At 35.5% G+C, this 25,826-nt stretch overlaps 1 protein-coding gene across 7 annotated transcripts in view; it reads right to left on the reverse strand.

Annotated features, from left to right (window-relative positions):
• The window catches only part of TBX18 (T-box transcription factor 18), a 312,102-nt gene that overhangs the window by 165,294 nt on the left and 120,982 nt on the right, over positions 1-25,826 (reverse strand). Inside the window, exon 9 of one of the 7 annotated variants that reach the window (XR_004741912.3) lies at positions 3,811-3,955. The exons of the other annotated variants lie outside the window; for them this stretch is intronic. The gene's annotated coding sequence lies outside the window, so the exon portion shown is untranslated. The remainder of the gene's footprint in view (positions 1-3,810; positions 3,956-25,826) is intronic. 7 annotated transcript variants of the gene reach the window in all.

Genomic DNA, 25,826 nt, shown 5'->3' on the forward strand with positions numbered 1-25,826 from the left:
CTTTGTCATTAGGTTCATTTTTTTGTTCTTTTCCTGCTCTCTTCTATATTGTGGGATTGGGAAGGGGAGGGGAGATGGAGTAGAGGAAGTGGAGTGCTAGTTCTTTCAGGCCATATTTCTGGCTCCCATTAAGCTTGTTTCTAAAGGGTTTTGACCAACAGGAAGCAGAATAAGAGGTTGGAAGGCAAGGAAGGGAGAATCCAGAGTATTTCTCCTTTTGTACCCCTGGTGGTGACTCCATAGTGGCTATAATGCCAGCTCCTGCTCCTTATTATGATTCCATGTTTCACCAGGAGTCCTTGATCCTGAGCAACATTAATTTCCCTTCCTTCCTTTATGTCTTTAGTCTATACATGCTATTCTCCAACTTTGATTACCTTGTTATCATCTGTTTAATTTCGCAGATACCCGTCAGCCATGGAATCAATCTCTATATTAAATCCCCTGTGTTGTACATACTCAAAATTCTTTGTTTTCCTGATTACTCTGTGATTGATACAAGGATTAAGTTACAGCATTCAAATTCTAGAATGTTTTACTATTTTTCATTGAAGCCTCTCTTGAATATTTATCTTAAATCCTATTGCATTTATAAGCTAGAAAACAATATTTAGTTTCACTCCTACTATTTTAGCTCTTAAAATATGCCATTTTGGGTTATTTGTTAATTCATATATAGACCCTCATATGGATTTTAATTGAGATTCAAAGAAATTAACTAGGTGCAGACCTAGTCAAATAACACTAAAATTTTTGAAGTTAAATAAAATAACATATATTTAAAAACAGAGTCTACAACTAATATTGTATATGTAGCACAACACATTTTTAGTGCTAAATAGTGATTAATATTAAATAGTGTGAAATATTATTTAATTTTAATATCAACTTGTCAATCTGAAAATAAAACGCTATATACATTCTTACCCCTTCTTATCTGCCATGTGCCACTTTATAAATAGCTAGCTCTATCATATATTTATGATGCAGGGTTAGAAGATATAAGTAGATTCCACAATAATCTGTCATTTTTCATTTTAAATTTTCTCTTTTTACATTTTTTTTTAACCAGGGTTGCTAAGATAGTAAAATTAATGGTTTTTAGTTTTTTCTTTTCTTCGTGTCTCTTACAAAATCTCTTATTGATATACTAATAAAAATATAAAAATCTCAAAGCCTGATCTTGAGAGCAGTAAGAAGAACAGAAAGAAAATAACCCATAGGCTTTTAAATTATAAGCCATGAACTCTGCACACACGCACACTGAGTTGTTCTGTGTTGATCTCTTGAAAGAAGTTTTAAGGAGAGTTGCTGAAGGTTGGAGAATTAGTGTTTATATTTAAGGATGTTAAGACTGTGTTTTCAAGAACTCTGGGACAAGCTAAAAATCTCCCTATATTTATATATCCAGAAGAAACAATACACACACAATAAAAATGAACACCCAATGATATCATGGCCATTCAAAAAATTTTATCCTTTAGAAATTGAAATACTTGATAAAAGAAACCATGTACTGGTAATAAGGAAAAGTATGGTTAGTTTTGGATATTTCCCTAAATAATAGTATAATGAGGACACCCAACCTTTGACTCAATAAAGCAGAGAATATTCCCTATGGGAAAGCACATTTTTAAAGCAATGAGATAACAAAATAGAGAAAGCAATTAGTTCTTTGTTCTTCTGCCATCTAGAAATAGCTGGCTGAAAAGCCCACGAAGTAGACCAGCCTCTAAACCACAAACTGATATATAATATCAGTTTGGAATTATATATTCTTTATTTATATATAATACATGTTATATTATTTATATATTTATATAAATATATATTTATTTATATTTTATATTTATATATTTATATTTATATAAATGAACATATATAAGAATAGAGAATATATAACATATAAGAATATATTATATATAATATATAGAGGAATATCTCTCTATAGACTCTATATAAGAATACATACATATAAATATTTATATATTTATATCTTCTTTCCAATCTTCATTTTAGGCTCAGGTGATATATGTTCAGGTTTGTTACATGGGTAAATTGTGTGCTGTAGGGGTTTGATGTACAGATAGTTTCGTCACTCAGGTAGTCAGCATAGTACTGGATAGGTAGTTCTGCAATCCTCATCCTCTTTCCACCCTCCACTCTCTAGTAGGTCTTGGTGTTATTGTTTCCTTCTGTGTGTCCTCATATAAATATTGATCATGTGATCATGTAATTAACCAGAAGTAGGTGATCCGAATTAATCAGAGCACAAGTGGAGTATTTGCCTATCTGTGAACCTGGGTTTTCTTACCCAGCTACCTTTGTACACCCCAATATATCTAGACAATGGCCAAGTTTCTATCTCACTCCAAAGCATGTTGATATAACCAGGGATGAAGTTTTCCATCACAAAAGTCAGCCTTAGCAATTCCTAGAGGAGTGATTTCAGCAGATTTTCAAAACTCCTGAACCTAACCACACTCGCTCAACTTAACTGATTGTCTTTAGGGTTTTCTTAAAAAAAAACAAAAAAAAAAACTTTATTTAGAAAAAAGACTATAGTGAGAAAAGATATGTTGTATAATAGAGCAAAATTAAAGCCCAAATGTTATGTGCTGCCTTGACATCTGGTGCAATCAGAAAGCCCTTTTCTGGCCTAATTGCAATTTCTCTTTGTACTGTCTTCTCATATCCTCCTGTACAAACCAGAGGACATCCTACCCTCTTGATATTACAAAGCCTGCCTGCTACAGCCTTTGGCTGTTCATCGTGTTCCCGAGTGTAACCCCCATGTGGCTCTGCAGGAAGTGTGGTGTCTTCCTCCCCTGGGCAGTGAGTATGTGTGACTAACAAACTGCTGTTGATATCATCTCTCCAATGTTAGGTGTTGTGTTTGGGCACTCCCATTTGTCCGAAGTGGGAATACCTCCCTCATTTATAGTAATAAGAGGAAGTGATTAGAACAAAAGAGTTAATTTTTCTTCCACATTGGTGAAAAATATCCTAGAATTGAGATTATATTATGGTTATTAAACTAAGTTTTTATCTGCTCTAATAAAAAATTTGCTTTCATAATTGTCAGAAGATCTGACTTTATAGTTCATAATAATTACTAGTACTATTACTACTAATAGTGTAATTTATTTATTTATATATCACACACATATATCATTCTATTTAATCTATGCCCCAGTTCATAGCTAAGGAAACTGAGGCATAGAGAGGTTCAAATAATTTGTACATGGTCATAGGTTAGTAAGGTAGTCATTCCGTCAGTCGTGATTAAATCTAAGGATTTTTTTGTTTGTTTATTGTTGGTTTTGTTTTTTTTTTACCTTCAGAGCTTCTGTGCTTACCCACAAAATTATATCACTATCATCATTTGCCTTATTCATTATAATTGTCAGTAAAGTTACTTAGGGCCTCTAAATCATAATTAGAATTCACTAAATCTTGTTTAAAAATCACTGATAAATGACAAACCACTTAATTCAATTGAATTACTTACTGCTTACTATGTGACAAAAGACTAGGCACAATATATGGGTTGTTCAATGTAATCATTGATTGCTTATTAAATGCACTTATGTCTAAAGTTGGAAGAATATTTTAACAAGCCAAGTAAAACTCCAAAGCAGAACCAATAAATATATGTAGAATGAAAGAGTGAATAAATATTGTTAATATTCTTGTTTAATAATATATAAACTATAATTTAAATTGCAAAATGTACTCTAAAATTTACACTGAAAATATTGACAAATCAGAATATAAAACGCAAAACAAAGATAAAAAGAAAACACTTACTGTCATATTTTGTGTCTAACATATTTCTAAGATGATTCCAATCTTAAAACATTTCCTCTGGAGGCTCCTGAATTCCCCATCCCTGAACGTTATTTGGAATTTGAACTTTGTAACAAAAAGAGATTTTTTGCATAGAGTCAGCAGTCTAGAAAACAAAGTAAATGTTATTGCTCAGATGTCCTGGTTTATTTCACATAGAACCTGGCAAATGTACAATGAAAACTTTTTTTTTCATTTTTATAGATGGAAGATGCACCAAGGCAAAGTGTGCCTGCTATATTTTTTGTCCCACATACACTTCATGCCCAAAGCCACTTTTTCCAACAGTTTTGGAAGTAGAATCTACCTGAATTTCTTTGATGAAGACTACAGTACCTTTACTTTATTTCTGTAGGAGGAAAATGTTCAGGCATTTTATAGAACATTTATTTATAACCAAAATCATGTAGGTTTGGCTTTTGCCTACTTGTTGCTAGTTGGCTAGTTTTATAGTTTTCTTGACCATGCAGCTTCTACACCATGAAGTGTTGCTGTTTAGATTTTAGGGCTTCCTCACTTCGTGTGTAAACATGTCATATACAGGGACCCAAAACGTGTGTGCAGAAGTGATTTTCAAAATATATAACAAGTAGTACAACACAGACACTCAACAGAGAAGGATCAGAAAGAACAACAGAGAAGGATCCCAGGCCCTTAACCATTTAGTTGCTGTACTATGGGGAGGGCCAAGGGAGTCCCAAGGAAAGAGATAGAATTACACATGAGAGACTTGGTGCAGTGGGTATTTTCCATCTAGTTCAGAATTATATCAGTATTTTAATAAGAAATGTAGGTATACTTTTGTAATGTTAGCACATATCATTCCTAAATGTGTGTGTCTGTACATGTATATAAAATATATGTGTGTATACACATATAATATATGCTCAAATAATTTGAAGTGGATCCTTAAGTATCTAGATTGTTTTTTACAACAGTAACACTGATAAAGGAAAAGTCTCCTGTTACTACAGGATCTTATCTTAATCAATTGTAAACCAGAACTCTTCAGTGAGCCATACTACCAAATGAGGACTTATAAGAAAATTTTATTCAAGATGATTTGAAAAGTTAATAAAAAGATATTTTAAAATGTTTTGAAGCAATTGTCTTTTTGGTGGGAATGAGATCTTTTGGGATAAAAGAAATGAATTTTTTAAAAACTATCCATGTTCATTTCATCTTCATCATAATTGATTCTACCTGTGCATCATTTTGGGTCTAGTTTCCTACCCATATTTGTAATGTGGGTTTCATTTACATAAAATGGGAACATAATAAATATAGGGCTTACTAACCATTGTTTTAGTGGCTGCCAATCTGCAAAGTAGCATTCTTAATTATTGCCAGGAAACTAGGCGTTTTCCAAGCATATGTTTTAGATTTAAGACTAATACGTCATGTCAATCCTCTCTACCGGACTGATGGGAGTCTAGTGGGACTTCAGAGTGTCTGCTTTGGTGGGTAACTTTTTGGGGTTAGATAAAAGCACTAATAGAAGAAGATAGGGCAAAGCATCAAAAGTTTCTGAAAGCAAATCCTGCAAAGAAATACATCAAAGGGTTATGTTTTCATTACAAACTGATATTTTTACTAGACAAGGATAGAGATCGATCTTCCTCTAGAAGACATGAAGTAAAGGAAACCAGACCCTAACCTACCTTAATGGATCTAATTGCAAGGCTCTTGTCTTCTTTGAACAACATAACCAGGAGTTTTGCCTCAAATTTTTTTAAGTATATGTGGCTTTTTCATTAGCCTGTGAAAACCTGGTATGTTCCATCAAAGAATTTACCCTATGACTTAGAAAAAAGGAAACTGAAAATCAAAAAGATCTGGTTTAAATGAGGTGTATTACTGAATGTTCCCTCAGAATGTTTTCAAGTCCATGGAAATACCTTTTGGTGGTTTCAGTTTGCTCACCCAACACACACTTCGCTTATGACCCACAGTTCTCTGGTCTTGGTCAAAGAGTTAAGATATCTGTTAAGCATATATGTAAGCATGAAATAATTTATTATTGACATGAAAGCAAATCTTGTCACCCTGAATTCTTAATTTTTAAGAAAAATATGTTTAAAATGTAATGCCATCAATTCTACCTTTGGATGTTCAAGTACTCTTTTAATAGACTTAGAAAAGGTAATACTTTTGTTAAAATGGGAATTATTTGAGTGCCATCTTACCAATGCCTTCATGTGGCAAGGTGACTTCCATAAAGGCAAAGTCAAATGCTAAAATAAATCCAGGACAGTTACTGGGCATCAGTTCCTCTTCCACAGTTAACCTTGTCTTCTTGAGAAATAGAGAGTGGCACATGCAGTGTTTACTTTTACACTCAAATGCATTACATCTATAGCCAATACTTTAGAAATGACATTTGTCTACATTCATGGCACAGAGACTTTAAAAGGGAAGCAAGCACAAGCATTTATATCAACAGCTATAGATGTCTATTCACATTCTGAAGAGAGGAAAAGAAGAAAAACTGTATTTGTAGAGATACTTAATACCAAATAAAGACTTAATACCAAATAAAAGCCCTGTAATTCAGCAGCATTCCTATACACTATATACTATTGTCTCTTCCATATTATTGTCAATGTATTGAGCCAGGAACTAAGGTTCATCAGTCTGAGGAATTACATTTAATTTCTAATACTTAAATTTAATAAATTTTTTCAAAGTCACTTAATAGTGTATGAGATAACTGATGGTGTAAGTAAGATTTTGTGCTTCACTCTTCCAGAGATAAGAAACATGTTGAGAAAAGTCAGGGGAGAGTTAATATTTTATTTCAAATTTTCTTCTTAATGACTGAGACATTACAAGAGGAAAAATAATTGAAAGGGGAATATTTACTTATAAGACCAAAGAATTTAAAAATTAATCAGATAACACTATAAATATGATTTCATTTATTCTTACTACTACTCCTCTTCTTCCTCTTTCTTCTCCATTTTAGCATTCTTCCACAGTTAATAGAGATTAGTAAATAAACTTCCTCAAATTAAGATATTTGTACATAAAAACCTAGCTTATGGGAGGCCGAGGCGGGTGGATCACGAGGTCAAGAGATCGAGACCATCCTGGTCAACATGGTGAAACCCCGTCTCTATTAAAAATACAAAAAATTAGCTGGGCATGGTGGCGCGTGCCTGTAATCCCAGCTACCCAGGAGGCTGAGGCAGAAGAATTGCCTGAACCCAGGTGGCGGAGGTTGCGGTGAGCCGAGATTGCGCCATTGCACTCCAGCCTGGGTAATGAGAGCGAAACTCCGTCTCAAAAAAAAAAAAAAACCTAGCTTACCTGACAAACTTTCTGAAAAATTTGGTAAAGCTCTTGGGATAGATATGGATGTTTTCTCCCGGTATTCCTCAAATACCAGCAGAGAAAATACAGTAGCTCCTTACCTAGTTCATTATTTTAGGTCTTACCTTATAACAGCATTTCTCAAGTACATTTTTGTTAAGAAAGTCAATACCTTTCCATACCTTACTCAAGAAAAGAGATTCCTTGATGAAAGAATTTCAGGAAAAAAAATATATAAGGAAATTAAGTTGTGTTTTGTACATGTTTGTTTGCTTAACAGTTAAGACTTCCCATGATCAAGTGTGAATTACTCTCTCAAATAATGTACTGTTTAGAACTGTCACAATCTCAAATGAAAAGAACACAGGCTTTGTGGGTTTAAATCTAAGTTAAAGCTGTCCAGACTCTGGGAAGGTGTCCTAATCTTTCTTATCCTTCATTTCTTCATTTGTAAATGGGAATGGAACTAGGTTCAAAGCATCACTACAAAGAGTTCATGTAAAGTGATTACTCAGCACAGTGCCTGGCACATGGGCAGCCTCCAATAAATGGCAGTGATAATCCTAAAGGAAAATAACCCTTGCAATGAAAATCGATCCTTGTGCACAGGGCAGCATCCTTATTCCCATGGGATTAGTGTTCAACAACCTTGGAAGAGGAGCATTCTCAGTGCAAAAGAAAATTGTCAGGAATGACACAGATCTTCTCTCACCAGTTACATCTCCCTCAGAGTTCATGAACTTTTAACCAGTATGGGTAACGAATATGAGCTAAATTATTTTCTGATAAAATGTCCAGAATCAAATATTCTTTCAACCCTGCACAACCTAGAGATAGCAAGTATTTTCAGGGAGACTTGGCTGAATTTCAGAAAGTTTTTTTTTTTTTTACATTCATTTTGAAACTCTCTTCTTATCCAAAGACCACAAGCAGTTGAGTCTTGAATTGATCATCTGGATTCCATCAGTTATATTTGTTTGTATTTGTGCATTTTGTAGAATGCACTCTTCATCATGGTTGTCATAGATTCCACTGAGATTTTAAAATTTAAAGTACGAACACTAAATTCTCCCCTAGAATTTACATTAAATTCATTTTAATATAAAAAATACAAAAATTACTAATTTTGTTATACATCCGGTCATTCATTTCTACCCAGAAAATTCTGTGGTTTTTTTTTGGTTTTTGTTTTTTGTCTGGGCTATTTAGTTATCTCTGCCTACCAAGCTCTTACCCATTCTCAGATCTCTTTCCTTTCAGAAGTCTACAATAACCTCTTCAGCCAGAGGCAATGTCCATCCTCACCTAGAAACCTACATACATTTCAAATGGCATGTATTACCCACCACCCTGGAGGGGAGTTATACATATTGCATGTTTTCCATAGGCCCAAAAAGACCATAACTGCTTTTACTGGTATTATACTATGGAGAGTATAGAGATGATGAGGTCATCATCATCTCTACATCATCGAAACTCTACAAACAACTCTAAAGCTCATAGCCCTATACAATATTGGGCTATAGAGATGATGAGGTCATCATCATCTCTATACTCTCCATATTATAATACCTTGTATATAATTGGCTCCCAATAAATACTCACATACTTCTGGCAAAAAGATCGTTTCTGATAGCACAGTGGTTTTTTTCTAAAATTATATTACTTTTGGCATGCTCTGAACGTAAAGACAAAGGACAACAATTTATCTGACCAATGCAGAAATCAAGATGGGTTTTGCTGGAGGAGCAGAAAGACAGATGTGAAAATTTCTAGTCAAGCTCTTCCTTCTCTTTCATCATAAATAGTGTTTTGACTCACGTGACATGACCTTAACATGTTTATATATCAGAGAATCCCTGAATGGAGATAAATCATGAAATAAAGGCAAAAAGGGTATTTTTTTTCTTTTCCTTTACTTTTGAAAAAAAATTCATAAATTTAAAAATAGTCCCTGTTCTGCATATATTTTTCAGATTTTTTTCATAGCCAAAAGGTTACATAGAACTGGGATCCCATGACTGAATGGCTCCAAGAACTTTTAAAGTAAATGATGTTGATATAGAGGAGATTTTCAAAGATTAATAAATACAACAAAATTTTAAAATTCACGAAACTCTACAGACAACTCTAAAGCTCATAGCTCTATATAATATCGTCACCTTGAAATCTGATTTCCAAGCTCAACACCAAGAAAAGGACTCTCCTGAAGAGTGATGACAAGAAGCAGTAAAGTCTTCTCTGTACTGTCACCACCTGAGAGGGTAATAAAGGATACACTATTCTATGTCTTCACTTAGATGAGGGCATAGGATCATCATTCTTAGAAAAGAAAACAAGGCACAGATGGGTGACTTTGAATTAATCAGAGCATGAAACACAAAGTAGCAAATAATTCGACTGAGACAGAAAGTATTAGTAGAAAGATGAGTCTAAGACTCCTATATAAACTTCAGTGAAGTGTGATCAAGACCACTAAAGGGGTTAAACTAAACACTCATCAACCAGGATAGACTTAGGACAACCATCTAAAATACAAAAGAAACATCTGCCTGTCAGGAAAATGAAACATTTAATCCACGCTTGAAGAAAAGTTTGGCACAAGCATTCCTGAAAATCTTTCAGAGAGAATATACCAGCCTCTGTGAGTATGGCTTGGGCAGTTGTCCACCCACCCAGGCCCATGACTGATGGTGCAACTTATTCCTAAGATAGGTTGGGTTAGAAGAGTGGGACAACCTTCCAAAAGGCATACTGCCTCAATGACTTCCATGAAAATAAACATATATCCTTCAAGAGAATATATCTACAAAGAATATAAAAATGAATGTAATATTTATAGGTAGTTATAAGATTGATAGACGAAATAACCTAGAGCAAATGGTAGGCAGCAGTATGAGGCATTAAGAAAGGGAAAACAACTCTTAATGAGTCCTAAAGGAAGGACATCTCTTAAAATATGAATGGAAAATCCAATAAAACACAAAGGAATTAAAATACTATAAATAAGAACTTTGTCCTTTTCGTAATTTATGTTACTCATTAAGATCAAATAGCGCCAATTTTTCTTGAGAAATATTGTTTGGCATATTAATGAAAAAATGAATGCATGAATATGCATTTATTGAGCATATGCTTTTTCCCAAGCCCTAGGCACTTTCTCAATTATCTCAACTAATTCTCACAACTATCCTGTCAATTAGGAATTATTATCCTAATTATATTATTAAGAGGACAGATTCATAAAGGTTAAAGAGCCCAAAGACAAAGCTAATGAATAAGGAACAGAGCCAGATTTCCAACCCAGATCTTTTGATTTCATGCTGAGTTTTCTGTTTACTAGGAAACTCATTGCTTCTCTTTCTAAAAATAAATCATCATTGCTGGCAAAATTTGCTTTGTGTGGACAGATGAGCTAAGGATTGTCCAAAGAACTTCTGGATCCACCTTGAGACTTTTGGAATCAGTCATCAAAATGGAAATTGTTTAATGAGAGTCTGAGCAATTACCCCATCATGGCCAACAAATGGGAAAATGTATTGACTCATGTATTTAACTGTTGTTTCCGGAGAGCCCCAAAAGGAAAAGCGGTTATGTCAATTGTGTTTTAACAGAGTAACTAGGTTGTGAACATTTCCAAAAACATATTTTTCTTCAGAGTTTAGTTTTACTATCTTTGGAGACAATGACTCAGGCATCTCTTTGTTGTCTGCTAATAAGCAAGTTCTAAAGACATCACACTCAGAAAGGGAGGAAAAGTAGCCTTGTTTTTGTTCAAAATGTCACTCATATCATCCACTAAATGAACTTCTAAAAATGCTATCAAGCCATTACAGGAAGCCGATGAAAGGAGAAAGTACACTGCCTGTTACAACAAGCTTCCCTAGAAGCGCAAGCCTAGCTCTTTGACATAACCTTTCAGATGTTGCCAAGGTCTTCAGACACACACTTAATCAGACACCTACTTACTCTGTGACCATCTAGAGTACCAGTCAAGTGCTGGTGGGTGTAAGATACACAGTTTTATCAACACTTCCTAACGTGAAGAGAACCAGAACCAGAACACGTGAGGGGAAGAAAAGGATAAAAGAGGGGAAGGGTGAAGAGCAATTTTTCCAAATCAGCCTAAAGGAGAATTGGGCCATAGCATTTTTTTTTCTCATGTGAAAACATGATGAAAAAGAAGAAAAAAGGCTCACATGATTTGTTTGATGAGCTTTCAGAAGAAACTGCCTCAATGCTCTGCATCCCAGGAGCTGCTAAAGTCTGTCCTACTCCCAGGCGGTCCAGTGACTCCTGGCAGAGAAGGGCATTGCTGAGATTGCAGCTGAGTGCGGCTGAGCTGCTGCAGTCAGGCTGCACTCAATTTGATAGTTCCAAGAGAAATGGAGCCTAGGACATTTAGGTTTTAGCCTCATCAAGGCGTTTTCAACAGAGGCAAGTTCCTGATTATAAGGGAATGTGGCAGGTTTGTTTTACATGGTTATCAAAATCCCAAACATTTTTAGAGACTGAGCACTGAATATGTTATACACTTCAGAGTGTGGGGTGATTCTAGGATCATTAATTAGCAAACACTTTTGAGTGACCTAGTTAGAACAATGAATGAAATGCCATAAGAAAATTCTAAAACAGAACGAATCAAATCACTCCAGTAGACTTTTATAGAGAGTCTGTGAGGGTTTAAAAAAATTTTGGTTGCAAAATTTTTTAAATCAGATAATTTACCCCAAAATACAGATATTTGAATTCTCTTTAATTGTTGAGAGATCTGGGAACATTGGGGAGCTCCACATTTCAACATATCAGCAAGTAGCCAGCACTGAGGATTCCTGACCCTTTTATTCTCGTTATTTAATTGACAAATAATAATTGTATATATTACATATTTATGGAGATAATGTGATAACTTGATACATGCTTATATTGTGGAATAATTAAATCAAGTTTTAACAAATGCATCACCTCACATACTCATCATTTTTTTGCAGTGATAAATACTTAAAATCTACTATTTTGGTAATTTTGAAATACAGAATGCATTATTATGTATTATGGTTGCCATTTGGTGCAGTAGGTCACTAAAGCTTACTTCTGTCTAACTGAAATTTTGTACCATTTTATCAACATCTCTCCTTCCCCATCCATATCCTTCTCCCAACTCCTGGTAACTGCCATTCCACTCTCTATGTGTTCAAGTATATTATATTCCATAGATAAGTAAGAGAATGCTGTGCTTGTCTTTCTTTTTTTAAGTTTAATTTTATTTTTAGTTGACACGTAATAATTATACACATTATGGGGTACAATGTGATGTTTTGATATTTGTGTACTCTGTGAAACCATCAAATCAAGATAATTAACCATTGCCTCAAATATTTATTATTTCTTTGTGGTTGAAACATTCAAATTCCTCTTCATTTTTGTTAACTATGGCTACCTTACTGTGCAATGGAACATCAGAACTTATTCCTCTATTCTAAGTGCAACTTTTACCTGTTAATCAACTTCTCCCCATCCCCTCACGCCCCACTACCCTCTCCACCTTCTAATAACCACTATTCTACTCTCCACTTCTTTTCTTCTTTTCAACTTTTATTTTAGATTCAGGAGGTATATAGGCAGGTTTGGTATCTGGACATATTGCATGATGCTGAAGTTTAGAGTATGAATGATCCTATCATCCAGGTACCAAGCATACTACCCAACAGGTAGTTTTTCAACCCTTGACTCCCCTTTCTCTCTCCCACCTCTAGTGGTCCCAAGTGTCTATTATTGCCATTTTTATGTCCATGTCTACTCTCTACTTCTATCAAGATAAACTTTTTTAGAGTTCACATATAAGTAAGACCATGCAGTATTTTTCTATGTTTAGCTTATTCCACTTAATGTCTTCTACCTTCATTCATGTTGTTGCAAATGACAGGATTTCATGCTCTTTTATGGCTGAATAATATTCCATTATGTGTATATGCCACATTTTCTTTAACAATTCATCCACTGATGAACACTTAGGTTGATTCCATATCTTGGCTATTGTGAAGAGTGCTACAATAAACATGCAAGTGCAGATATCTCTTTGAAATAATGATTTCATTTCTTTTGTATATATGGCCAGGTGTGAGATTGCTGGATTATACAGTAGCTCTGTTTTTAATACTCTGAAGAACCTCTATACTGTTTTCCATAATGACTAATTTACATTCCCACTAACAGTGTGTGTTTCCCTTTCTTCACATCCTTGCCAACACTTGTTTCCTTTTGTCTTTTTGGTAATAGCCATTCTAATTGGAATGAAGCTATTTCTCATAATGATTTTAATTTTTATTTCCCTGATGATTGGTGATATTGAGCAGGTTTTAAAAACCTGTTGATCATTTGTGTATGTCTTCTTTTGAGGAATGTTGATTCAGGTATTTCGTCCATTTTAAAATCAGATTTTTTAAAGCTTTTGAGTTGTTTGAGTTATTTATATATTCTTAATATTAACCCTGTGTCAGACGCATGTTTGGCTTGCAAATAATTTCTTACATCCTGTAAATTGTCTCTTCACTACATTGATTATTTCCTTTGGTGTGCAGTAACCAAGAAGGTGAAAGATCTATGCATGAAAACTATAAAACATTGATAAAAGAAATTGAAGAAAACACAAATGAAAAGATATCCTGTACTCATGGCTCAAACTGATCACAATAGCAAAGACTTGGAACCAACCCAAATGCATATCAATGATAGACTGGATAAAGAAAATGTGGCACATATACACCATGGTATACTATGCAGCCATAAAAAAGATGAGTTAATGTTCTTTTCAGGGATATGGATGAAGCTGGAAACCATCATTCTCAGCAACGTGACACAAGAACAGAAAACGAAACACTGCATGTTCTCACTCATAAGTGGGAGCTGAACAATGAGAACACATGGACGCAAGGAGGGGAACATCATGCACCAGGGCCTGTTGGGGGAGGAGGGAGGAGATATTAGGAGAAATGCCTAATGTAGATGAGGGGTTGATGGGTGCAGCAAACCACCATGGCACATGTATACCTATGTAACAAATCTTTACATTCTGCACATGTATGCCAGAACTTAAAATATAATAATAAAAAAATAAATATTGTTAAAATAACCATACTACCTAACATGATTACACATTTAATGTAATCTCCATCAAAATGCCAATGACATTCTTCATAGAAATAGAAAAAACAATGCTAAAATTCATATGAAACTACAAAATACCCCCAAAAACCAAAGCAATCTTGAGCAAAAAGAACAAATCTGGATGCATCAAACTATCTGACTTCAAATATACTAAAAACTTACAGTATGATACTGGCATAAAAACAGACACATAAACTAGTGGAATAGAATACAGAGTCTAGAACTAAATCCACAAATCTGCAGCCAAATGATTTTTGACAAAGGTGGCAAAAAACACAAATTGGAGAAAGGAAAGTATTTTCAATGAATGGTGTTGGAAAAATTTGATATCCACATGCTACAAAGAATTAAACTAGACCATTCTACCTCACCATATACAAAATTTAATTCTAAATGGATTAAAGTATTAAATGCAAGACCCCAAAATATGAAACTACTATAAAAAAAGAAACAGGAAAAATGTTTCTTGACTTTGGTCTGGGCAATGATTTTTGGATAAAACTTCAAAAGTATAGGTCACAAAAGCATAAACAGGTATTTGTCTTTCTGTGCCTGACCCTTTAAATGAGCAAGCAAGTTCTAGTATCGCAGTTCACACGTCTTCCTTAAGTATGCTTGCTTAAATCATTTAGGTACATACCTGGCCCTGTATTTGAGTTAGAAACCCCAGCAAATAAATGGAAGTCAATAATGTGGCCCTCAAATCTGGGAGATATAACCTTCACACAAGAAGCAGCAAGGCAGCAATTAAACAGTTACAAAATAGAGAATAAAATGTTAAAATACTATTTAACTCATTCTAGGCCTGCACCTTTAAGATTTAGAATTACCTGCAAAATAATTGGCTGAAGTGACAATCTATTTTAAAAGAGATAAGAAATGTGAGCATTTGCTCCAGACTGTGAAAATGGGCAGCTATAGAAAAGATAATTTAGTTTTCTTTTCTTATTCTTTAAAAATTATTTCTCATCCTGAATCTTTTCACAAATAATAAAGTCATAATTAATTTCAATTATCAAACTTTGTCAATTTTCCCAAACCATCATTCCAGTAAAATTTCTCTGGTTAGGGCCTTTAGTGCTTTACAAGTAACAATCTCAGTGCACATTTTGGAACTTATACTATCTGACCATTCATCAGCTTCAATGCACATCTAGACACATAGTCAGCTGCCCACTCTGTAGTTGTACTTGAGTGTTTCATCAGTATGTTTATATAGAACTCTTGATTATCCCTACAAATTTTCTGTAACAACATTGTCCATTCCAATAAATAATAACACCACCCCTCAGACTATTGTGAAGAAGGCTAAGTCACCTTAGAGCCTCTGTTTTTTTCTCTCTCTCCACAGCCAGTGAATCCCTGAGTCTTATTCTTGGTCTGCATAAATAACCTCTTCACTTATCTTCCTATTTCATCTCTTTCCATCTAATCTCTTCAACAACCAACATGATTTCTATGAACCATTAGGGCAGTTCCAATTAAAACACATCGCAGCTTCCATTACTTCTAGGAATCATCAAAAATTCTTAATATGGTCCTCAAGGCATCACTTTGAACCATTCTCCCCACAACTCACCATATGTCAGCCACAATGGCCTTCTTGTTGTAATTCTTACTTCAGTAGCTTCACAGTATTGTTTTCTATCTTGAAATATTTTTCTCTCCTCCTCTCCATCCCAGCTCTGTGCTCTTCATCTCACAACCTCCTCATTTTCCTTCAGGGATTAATTGAATGTCACTTCTTCAGCAAAACTTTCCCAATCTCAGTGGGTATAAACCTCATAACAACTGGACTTTTCCATCAAAGCACATATCTACATTATAATTATCCAATTGCTTATAAAATAATACAGCTGACCTCTTCTTTAACTGTAAGATCCAAATGAGCAAGGAATGTCTATGTCTATTCTAATCACAGACATATTACCATATTCCCACATGCCTGACATGCAGTCATTGCTCAAATACTGACTGACTGAATGAATAAATGAATGTTACCTGTTTATTAGCTATAAACTCTAAATAGAGAAGATTACCATGATTTAAGGCATAAAGTTTTTGTGGATCCAAAATAGTAATAGGAACATGCAAGACAAATCACAATTCCAGGCACCAAACCATAATGACCAGTAACTTTATTTGCATGAATAACTAGTAAAGTAATTATAATCAAACAAGGTATTCCTTTAATTAAAATAAGCATATTCGCAGCCTACAAAATCAGGACAAGGAAGTTGTGTCTGCACATGAAAACCATGATGTCTCTGTTTCCTTAACCTGTTTATTTTTGGATCAGTGATGTCAGATTTCAGTTTTACTCTGATTATTGGTATTTCATATATGCCTGTCATATGTTGGTATTCTGTGTGTTACTTGTTGTAGGAAAGAGCTGGATGATTTCAAATAAACGTGGTTTACTATTAAAAGCTGTTTATATACTAAGTCGAATGTAAGGGCCACACTAATAAAATACTGGCGATTCAACATTTTGAATCGCTCTACAATTGTATAAGGGAGGCTACCATTGTTCACAGAAGCACAGGTCATTGTTCTCCAATTACTTCCTAAGAACCTTTTATTTTATCAGAACTCTAATTTATTTGATTATTCAGGGATGAACATAGTCACATCTTTTCATATATTTTCATATATATTTCATATATTTCACATCTATACTGTGGTAGGTACTGTTATAAATCATTTAAATGTATTTTTCACTTAATTGAACAATTCTATGAAGCAGCTATTATTGCTAGAATATTTCCCATTTTGCCATATAAAAAAACAGGCACAGGATGATAGGCAACTTGTCCAAAGTCACACAACTAGTAAGTCATGAAGCTGAGAGTTGTACCTAGGTACTCTCTCCCCAGGGCCTTCATTACTGTTAACCTCTGAGCTATGACGACAAGTATTTAAATGAATACCTTCCTTTTTGCCTTTAATTTTTGTTCCTATTTACTATAACAATGCTTTTAATTTTCAGGGATATGCTTGGAAATTATGTCATAGAGCATTCTATCATTTTCATGTTGTATTAACTTCATGTTGTATGACTTCATGCTGTACTAACTTCATTGTATTAATTTCATGTTGTATAAACTTCATTCTTCATGTGACATGATCTTTTATACCACATAATTATCCCTTATAATATTGCTTTATGTTGCAAATCTATGCTATGAGTAGGTCCCCAGTGCATTGGTATCTGATGATTTACTCCAGTTCCTTGCAATTAAAAAATGGAAAATATGATCATCTTTGTTGTGTCTTTTCTGACTTCAAGACTAGAAGATTCATATGGGCCATTCTATAAGACCTGTGACACCTCGTTCTCCAAAATGAGTTCGAGATTTTTTCCCAACAATTTAGAGATTTCCTGAGAAACTACATGACACTGAATTCCAGGCTTGTAACTCATGTCAGACTCTGTGGTTACCTTGTAACTTATCAAATTCTTGTCACCCCAATCAACAGAACCGATAGAGAGAAAATTTTCTCCCTGGGTTGTATTTTTGGTAACTTGAAAACTGAAAAAAAAAAAAAAAAAAAAAAAAAAAAAAGCAAGGTCAAAATGTGCTTAAAGCAACATTTGCTTCATATTTAACTCCAGAATACTAAATAAATTCCCAAGGATTGCACTAGCTCACGTGAGGTCAAGCCTGTTGTGAAATGAAGGGATGATAATTGACCCTTTCTTAGAGCAAAACCTCCTGCCTTCTATCCCACCAGTCAACTACAGAGTCAAGATCGTGAGAGCTGACAGCTTCTGCTGCAGATAAATTCCAGCCTGCCCCAAATGAGCCATGTACTTATGAAACCAAAGAACCAGCAAAGACCTCTGGGACCATCTAGTCCAGCAGTTCCCAAATGCTCCTCCAGCCAAGATTCTATTTATCTCCTCCCCCTCATCTCAGCCATGGACAATGATTTGGAAAAAAAATTTCAACTGAACTGAACATATTAAATACAACAAGCTATATTTCCTAATGTTGTTTATAAATATGAATAAATATATGTAGTCTGAGCTTCTGATCTAAGGTCTCCACATCACAGTGAATTCAAATCATTTTTAACTCAAAGCAAAGAAACTTGAGATCATGCATGTAATCTTATAATTCAGAGCTGCTCTTAGAAATTTATTATTGTTTTCAAGAAAATTTAAGTGTCTAGATCTGAAAAATAATGATATATCTAGTTTTATGTTTCACCGAGGGTCATAAGACGTAGTGACCTTCTCCAAATTAGACTTCAAGGTAGACCAGAAAGTATACATACCATAGTCCCCAAGGCTAGCAAACTAGATGAGGTACAAGCTAAACCACTAGAGAGAATATTTGCTCAAAGCTGAGATCAACTGCTCCGCCTGATACCACAATGATTCCTTATCAAAAAACGAGAAACAGTATCAAAAACTAATTTGCAGGAGTTCGATTTGGCAAGTGTCATGTGACTTTGTAAGAGGACTGAAAATTTAGAAGTATGAGAAAAGCCTGGACTTGGTCAGAAACTCTCATGAAAAGACTGGGATTCAGCTGACAAAGACTAATGTAAAATGTGAGAAATATTCACAGTGAGTGTTATGTCTTTACAGAGGAGGAGGAACCCCAAGGAAAACAAATTACATCAGTTAAGGCCAACAGGATAGAGATAAGAAAAGCAAAAGAGCCAAGGGAAACAGGGTAAGCACAAAGGGTTAAAGAGTAGTAGAAGGGCAAATCTATCAGAAGGGAGAGGATAACAAGAGAGAAATCAGAGCTTCTAATAAATGAGAAAGGGCATAGAATTAATCACAATTCTGAAATTTGCTGAGGTGCTGAACTCATTTTTCAAGTTAGTCCTCTTGGTGAAAAAAAAATCTCAGAAAGGTAAGAAAGAGAAGAGATATGATGAATTTGAAAGGAATGAAGGCCTTAAAAAAATGGTCACTGAAAAAAAACAGAACAGGGCTATGCATGTCAGTGAGAATGCTTGAAATTAGCCCATCCCATTTCTCTGTAATGATGATGATAACTACAGAGAATATAAAGACACAAACTAGATTTAGACAAGCAACTAGTTCTACCAGTTTCTAAATTAAACTATATAACTGAATTACATAAAAAAAATAGATTCTAGACCTAGAACAAACCTCCAAAGTCCTATGGGTCTAGTACTTTAAATTTCAGCCAAATAAATAATCACTTCTACTTGAGAGATAAAGTAACAGAAGTCACAAAGAAAGCAGGTGCTAAAATTGAGACGAAACCCAACAGCTCTGTACTCTCAGGCAGGGCTTTCTGGATTTCAGACTGCTGTTAACAAGAACTATCACTTATCAGACCCCTACAATAGGTCAGATATTGACTTCCTTGTAGCATATAGAATCCTCTAAACAATCTTGAGTCATACTTCTTTATAGATGAGGAAACTTAAAATGAAGGAGAATAAACTTTACCGTTATTATGTGTTGCATGCATTAGTCAATATGTTGCCTGGAAGTATAATACACATACATCCTGTTTTAAGCAATCTAAGTAAAAAAAAAATGAGCTTTTAAAGAATTAGAAGTTACTCACCTTATAAAAGGTTAACGTAAGAGCAATTATAGCATTCCTTGACTCTATGTCCTGAATTAATTTAAATATGCTTTCAATTTTATTATTTAAAATGCCAAGAAACAAATGAACACAGTGCATTATCAAACTACGTTTCAAATATGCCTCACAAGCTTAATGTGATTATGCTCAAATCTGCAGGAATACATCTACTTCACACAAAGTAGGGCCCTCCTATGGAAACTAGAATCAAAGAGAATATGGCACTTTAGTTCTGCAGGTTCTGGTTTTACCCAAGCAAAGTAGGGGACCTAGCTGGGGAAGGAGACAGTCATTGTCCCCATGCCACATAGAGCAGGAAGTCTGCAAAGGATTCTCTGCCATTGACACCGTTATGCAGGGGTCACCTTAAAGTGTAGCAGCCACTATATCCCATTGATGAATACATTGGTCACCTGTCCATTTGCCAACCATTATTCCTCTTTCTGGCTCAGAAAAACAAGGAATTATTCTTTTTGGAAGTATAAAGAAAGAATCTAAGCATAGGCCAAAAAGAAATGTTTACTTATTGCCCACTTTGCAGTTGCAAAAAGAAGAAATAATCTGACAATTTTTCTAAGATACTCTCCCCGCTGGTAAGTTTCCAAACTCATCTTGGCCAGATAGCACATACATTTAATTGTTGTTACATATTGCCTAACATCTTCTAGATACTTTGTTCTAGAATAGCCAACCTAGGGTGTAAGAGACAGGCTCTGGAGTTGAACAGGTCCTGATTCAAAGGTCAGCTCTGCCATTTACTCCGTTGGGCTTTCTCTCAAGTCCTAACGTCCTTACATGCAAGATGAAAATAATAATGCTACCCAATCATGATCATCAGAAACATGAAATGGCACAAAATACATAAAGTTCTTAGACAAAATGGACACAAAGTACTTAAGCATACTTGGCAAAGAGTAAATGTTTACTGTAAAATAGGAATTATTTTTATAACTAACTATGTTAACATTAATTCAGCATACAATCCACAGTCAAAGCACACCATCGACCCTTAAGAATAATTTAGGCCAGGCATGGTGGCTCAAGCCTGTAATCCCAGCACTCTAGGTGGATCACTTGAGGTCAGGAGTTCAAGACCAGTCTGACCAACATGGTAAAACCCCATATCTACTAAAAATACAAAAGATTAGGTGGGTGTGGTGGCACATGCCTGTAATCCCAGCTACTTGGGAGGCTGAGGCAGGAGAACAGCTTGAATCCAGGATGTGGAGCTTGCAGTGAGCTGAGTTCGCGCCATTGCACTCCAGCCTGGGCAACAATAGTGAAACATCTCAAACAAACAAACAAAAAGAATAATTTACCATATTTTTCTTCTCACTTAAATAAAATTCTTATTTTTTGATAAAACAGGCAAATACCTATTACATCTGTTTTGCATATTTTTGAGAAGAAAATATAACAATTACATTTAATAGAGAGAAAAATATGCAGCGTATTGCAAGTATAGACTAAAACAGCTTTAAACATCCTTTCCTTTATCTGGGAAAGCTCCATCTTTGGTATTTCCTGAGTACAATAATTTTGAGTGTAGACTTAGTGAAGAGTTGTCTAAGAAATGTCTCTCTTAGTACATTACACTGACTTGGGAAGATTTAAAGAACTATCAAGGTGCTAAGTTTGATTGGAGGATAAACTATGTCTTGTGTTAAATTTGAGCTTCATAGCCATCAAGAAAATGTTTACCAAGTCTCTCTGAGAAATGGATATAGATTGCAGGAAATTCAGCACAAACTGTAGGCCTAAAAATTAACATAGGAAAATTCATAACTATAATGAAAACATAATTGCTATGCTATAAAAAAGGAATTCTTTTAATTCCACTTCCTTGTCTTTATTGTAAATCTTTTGAAGAAACAGCATTGCCTCTAACTTAAGTGGCCTGCCATATTAAAAGTGAATGCTTTTTACCTCTAAGATATTTTTGAGGAAGAAGCACCATGAATAATTAAATACTTATTTAATGCAAATAGCTAAAGAAGAAAAGGAACTCTGAAAAGTGATTTTTAGGGAAAGAAGTTATGACAAAATGCCTAAGTCACTAGAAAGTAGCATGCTCTGTAATCCGAGCACTTTGGGAGGCCAAGGAAGGTGGATCATGAGGTCAGGACTTCAAGACCAGCCTGGTTAACATGGTGAAACCCCATCTCTACTAAAAATACAAAATTAGCCAGGTGTGGTGGCACACACTCATAATCCCAGCTACTTGGAAGGCTGAGACAGGAGAATCACTTGAACCAGGGAGACGGAGGTTGCAGCGAGCTGAAATCAAGCCATTGTCTCCAGCCTGGGCAAAAAGAGTGAAACTCCATCTCAAAAACAAACAAACAAATGGAAAGTAGCAGGCTTACTGGGGAACATTTAAAAGAAAATAGGAGGGAATGTGTGGCATCTGGGGAGTCTCAATTCAGTTTTATGTTTTGTCACTATGGTATCATTGGAAGATAAAATGTAGTATTACTAAGGAAGACAATAAATATGCAACCCTGAAGGGTGTAATATTGTTAAACCTGAGTTTTCATCATTAAGGTATTTGTCATGCCATGAGATTAGAATTTGCTGCATCTCTGAGGCATTTTTCAAAGCCTACACGGGGGTCCCACTGGACCAGTGTAAAATCCTCTGGGTCCATGTTCCATGTCTTACTCAACCACCAGTCTGTGCTTCTCCATCTTGCCACTTGCTGTGGTTTGAATGTGTTTACCAAAATTCACATATTGGAAGACGCATTCCCCAATGCAACAGTTTTGGGTGGTGATGCCTAATAAGAGGTGATTGGGTCCTGACAGTGGAGTCCTCATAAATTAAGTCATCTTGGGAATAGGTCAGTTATTGAGAGAGTGGGCTGTTACAAAAGCAAGCCCAGCCCCTCATGCTTTCTCTTTTTTTTTTTTTTTTTTTTTTGAGACAGAGTTTCGCTTTTGTTACCCAGGCTGGAGTGCAATGGCGCGATCTCGGCTCACCACACCCTCTGCCTCCTGGGTTCAGGCAATTCTCCTGCCTCAGCCTCCTGAGTAGCTGGGATTACAGGCATGCGCCACCATGCCCAGCTAATTTTTTGTATCTTTAGTAGAGACGGGGTTTCACCATGTTGACCAGAATAGTCTCGATATCTTGACCTCGTGATCCACCCGCCTCGGCCTCCCAAAGTGCTGGGATTACAGGCGTGAGCCACCGCGCCCGGCCGCTTTCTCCTTTATACTCACTTATCCTTCTGCTCTTTTGCTGTGGGATAATGCAGCATAAAGGCCCACATCAGATGTCTGTGCCATTCCGTTGAACTTCATACTTTCCAGAATTGTAAGAAATAAATTCCTTTTATTTGCAATTACCTAGTATATGGTATTCTGTCACAGCAACAGAAAACGGACTAAGACACTGCTGTTTGTGTAGACAGTACTATTGTATTTCTTGCTGCTGGCCTAATAGGTTTATAACTTCTCCTTTAAAATTCTTCTGGAGATGACAAATGGAGTTATAATTTAGAAACATTCTTTAAATAGCATACTTGATGTATTGTTAGCACAACAACCCACACTGTCTTCACACTGTCTTCTTTCTTGGTGTTTCCACCCACATAGATTTAACTTAACCCAAAATATAAATCAGTTTTTTGGGTCTAATTAAGGATTGGTTACTGTGGATTGTTCTATGGTTTTCAGTTATTAAGGACAGAAACACAACTACATGTGGAAAGTCAACATAGCATAGAAATAGTGTTCTGAGAAAGCTTAGGGTAAGACATAATTTTTCCTTTCGGTTACACTATTGGAATTTTAGCATAGAGTCTGATTTCAGCTAGTTTCCAAAACTCAGGCTCTCTGCTCCAGTTGTCTATCACTGACACAAAAAATTCCTCAGCAAATATTATTGATATGCAAGGCCAGAGATCCAACATATTTCTTCCTTCTCTTTGCCACTCTTATTTAAAACATGAGCATGTGCATGTTAGGTCTCCCTTCAGAAAATGTTCCTGTACCAGCACCCTGGCAGCACCATGGTTGGTCCAGTACCTCTGTTCTCATTTGCAGGCCTGGCTCTCTGTTCTCAGCCATTTGCTTTTCTGGAATGTCCTCTCTGACTCAGCCTCACCACCAAGATTGTAGTTATCAGCATTCAAATACCAGTCACTCCCCAGTGAAGTAAGAGGAGATACCCCTGGCAGTCCCCACAAGGCAGGAAAATGCTGGCATCTCATCAGTTTTCAGGATTAGAATTTCACTGTCAAGCTCACTATCTTCCCAGCCCTCCCAGATAAACAGTGGATGGGGCACACAGCACATTCCTTTCACTTGCACTAATTTCAGAAGAACCCTCTGCAGTGGAACACCAGTGAATCTTTAAAATCCTGCTGCTCAAGGGATGGCTCTTGCCTCCTGGCAGTAATTAGAAAAATATTCTTGTCATCTCAGCTGTGATACTGGGAAAATCTATATAGCCTTGTCGTTGATATTCAGGACTAGGCATTTCTCACATTAACCCTGGCTAGAATTTAAAAACCTTATGTTTAATTCTAATTATTTAAAAATAGGATATATACTAGATATTTGCATACATATGATTCCTACTGCTAGAATTTTTAGCCTAAAACAAAAACTTGACCTAACCTTTTTGATGATTCAGAATGACATTTTAAGGTAAATAAATTTAAGGAGTTAAAATCTCCCACCTAGCCCATATTGGTATCAAATAACTTGCCATGGTATTTTTAGTATTCTATATGAGCTGACCCCTTTTTGTTAAGTTAAATTCTACTCTTCAAATGCTTCCCCAATCACAACAAAAATTATTCTTTAACTTGGTCTTACATCTTGACTCTACTCCTCCCCAAGGGCTTCTGCCAATGACAAGGTGAGTTATAAATACAAAATAGAGGTAGAAGAGGTAGATACTAGATCTCAATGTCTGCTCTTCTCTTCACGGTCTTCCCAGCACTTAGTCAAGATCCTTTCCTTAAATCTTTTCATAACATTGTGTCTGCTGTGAATCTCTTCTATCTTCAATAAACATCAGTTTATTGTCATCTTTAACTGTGGGCATTCTTCTTCTTGACCCTCATCTCATCTTCGCTGGGACTTTCTCTTGTATTAGCACCTCCATTTGAATTTTCTGCCCACTTTTCAGACTTAACAGATAAAAACCAGCCTCACCTTCTCTATCCCTCCACCCCAACCTTCTTCTCTACCTGGCTTTCCTCTTTCTATTCATGGCACCTATGCTCTTCTAGAGCTTCCTGCCTAGGCTCTGAACGTTATAACTCACATTTTTCTCACTGCTTCACATCTAATCCCTGTCACATTCCTTTAGGTTCTATGTCCTCAGTGCCCCTCTCATTTCCCCCTTACTTACAGTCATACCATCTCTATTTTAGTTAGCATGTGATTCATTATCTCTATCCTTTTACTAGTACTTTCTGGTGGCTCTCCTCACTTCCAAACTCTTACTTCTCTCTATTTCACTTGTTATGGGCACAGATCACTTCTTGATGCATGATACTGATCTTGCCTTCCTCTGTTCAGATGCATTTGATGTCTCCCCATTATCTCTAGGAAAAACATCCAAAGTCCTGTTTCTGAAAAATATGACCCTCTGTGGTATTTTTTCAATCTGTATGACACTTCATTTTTAATACAAGTAAACCTTTTTACCTACCCTTTACTTCAGTCTAAAAGAATTCCAAGTACTTAAAGATACACAATCATTCCCCAGTTCTGAACTTTATTTAGCCATCTTACTCTAAATAAGTGCCTCTTCCCTTCTCTGCCTCCTGTCTTACTTGCTTCTCAATACACAAATGCCATGAATTAATCTCTGGTTTCTCAGACGAAAGATAACCCCTCTGTCTTCTATTCTTCACAGTATTTTGTACTTCCATTATGGTAGCACATCATAGGAAGGGTT

This window comes from Callithrix jacchus, chromosome 4 (genome assembly GCF_049354715.1).
Source record: "Callithrix jacchus isolate 240 chromosome 4, calJac240_pri, whole genome shotgun sequence".
NCBI lineage: Eukaryota > Metazoa > Chordata > Mammalia > Primates > Cebidae > Callithrix > Callithrix jacchus.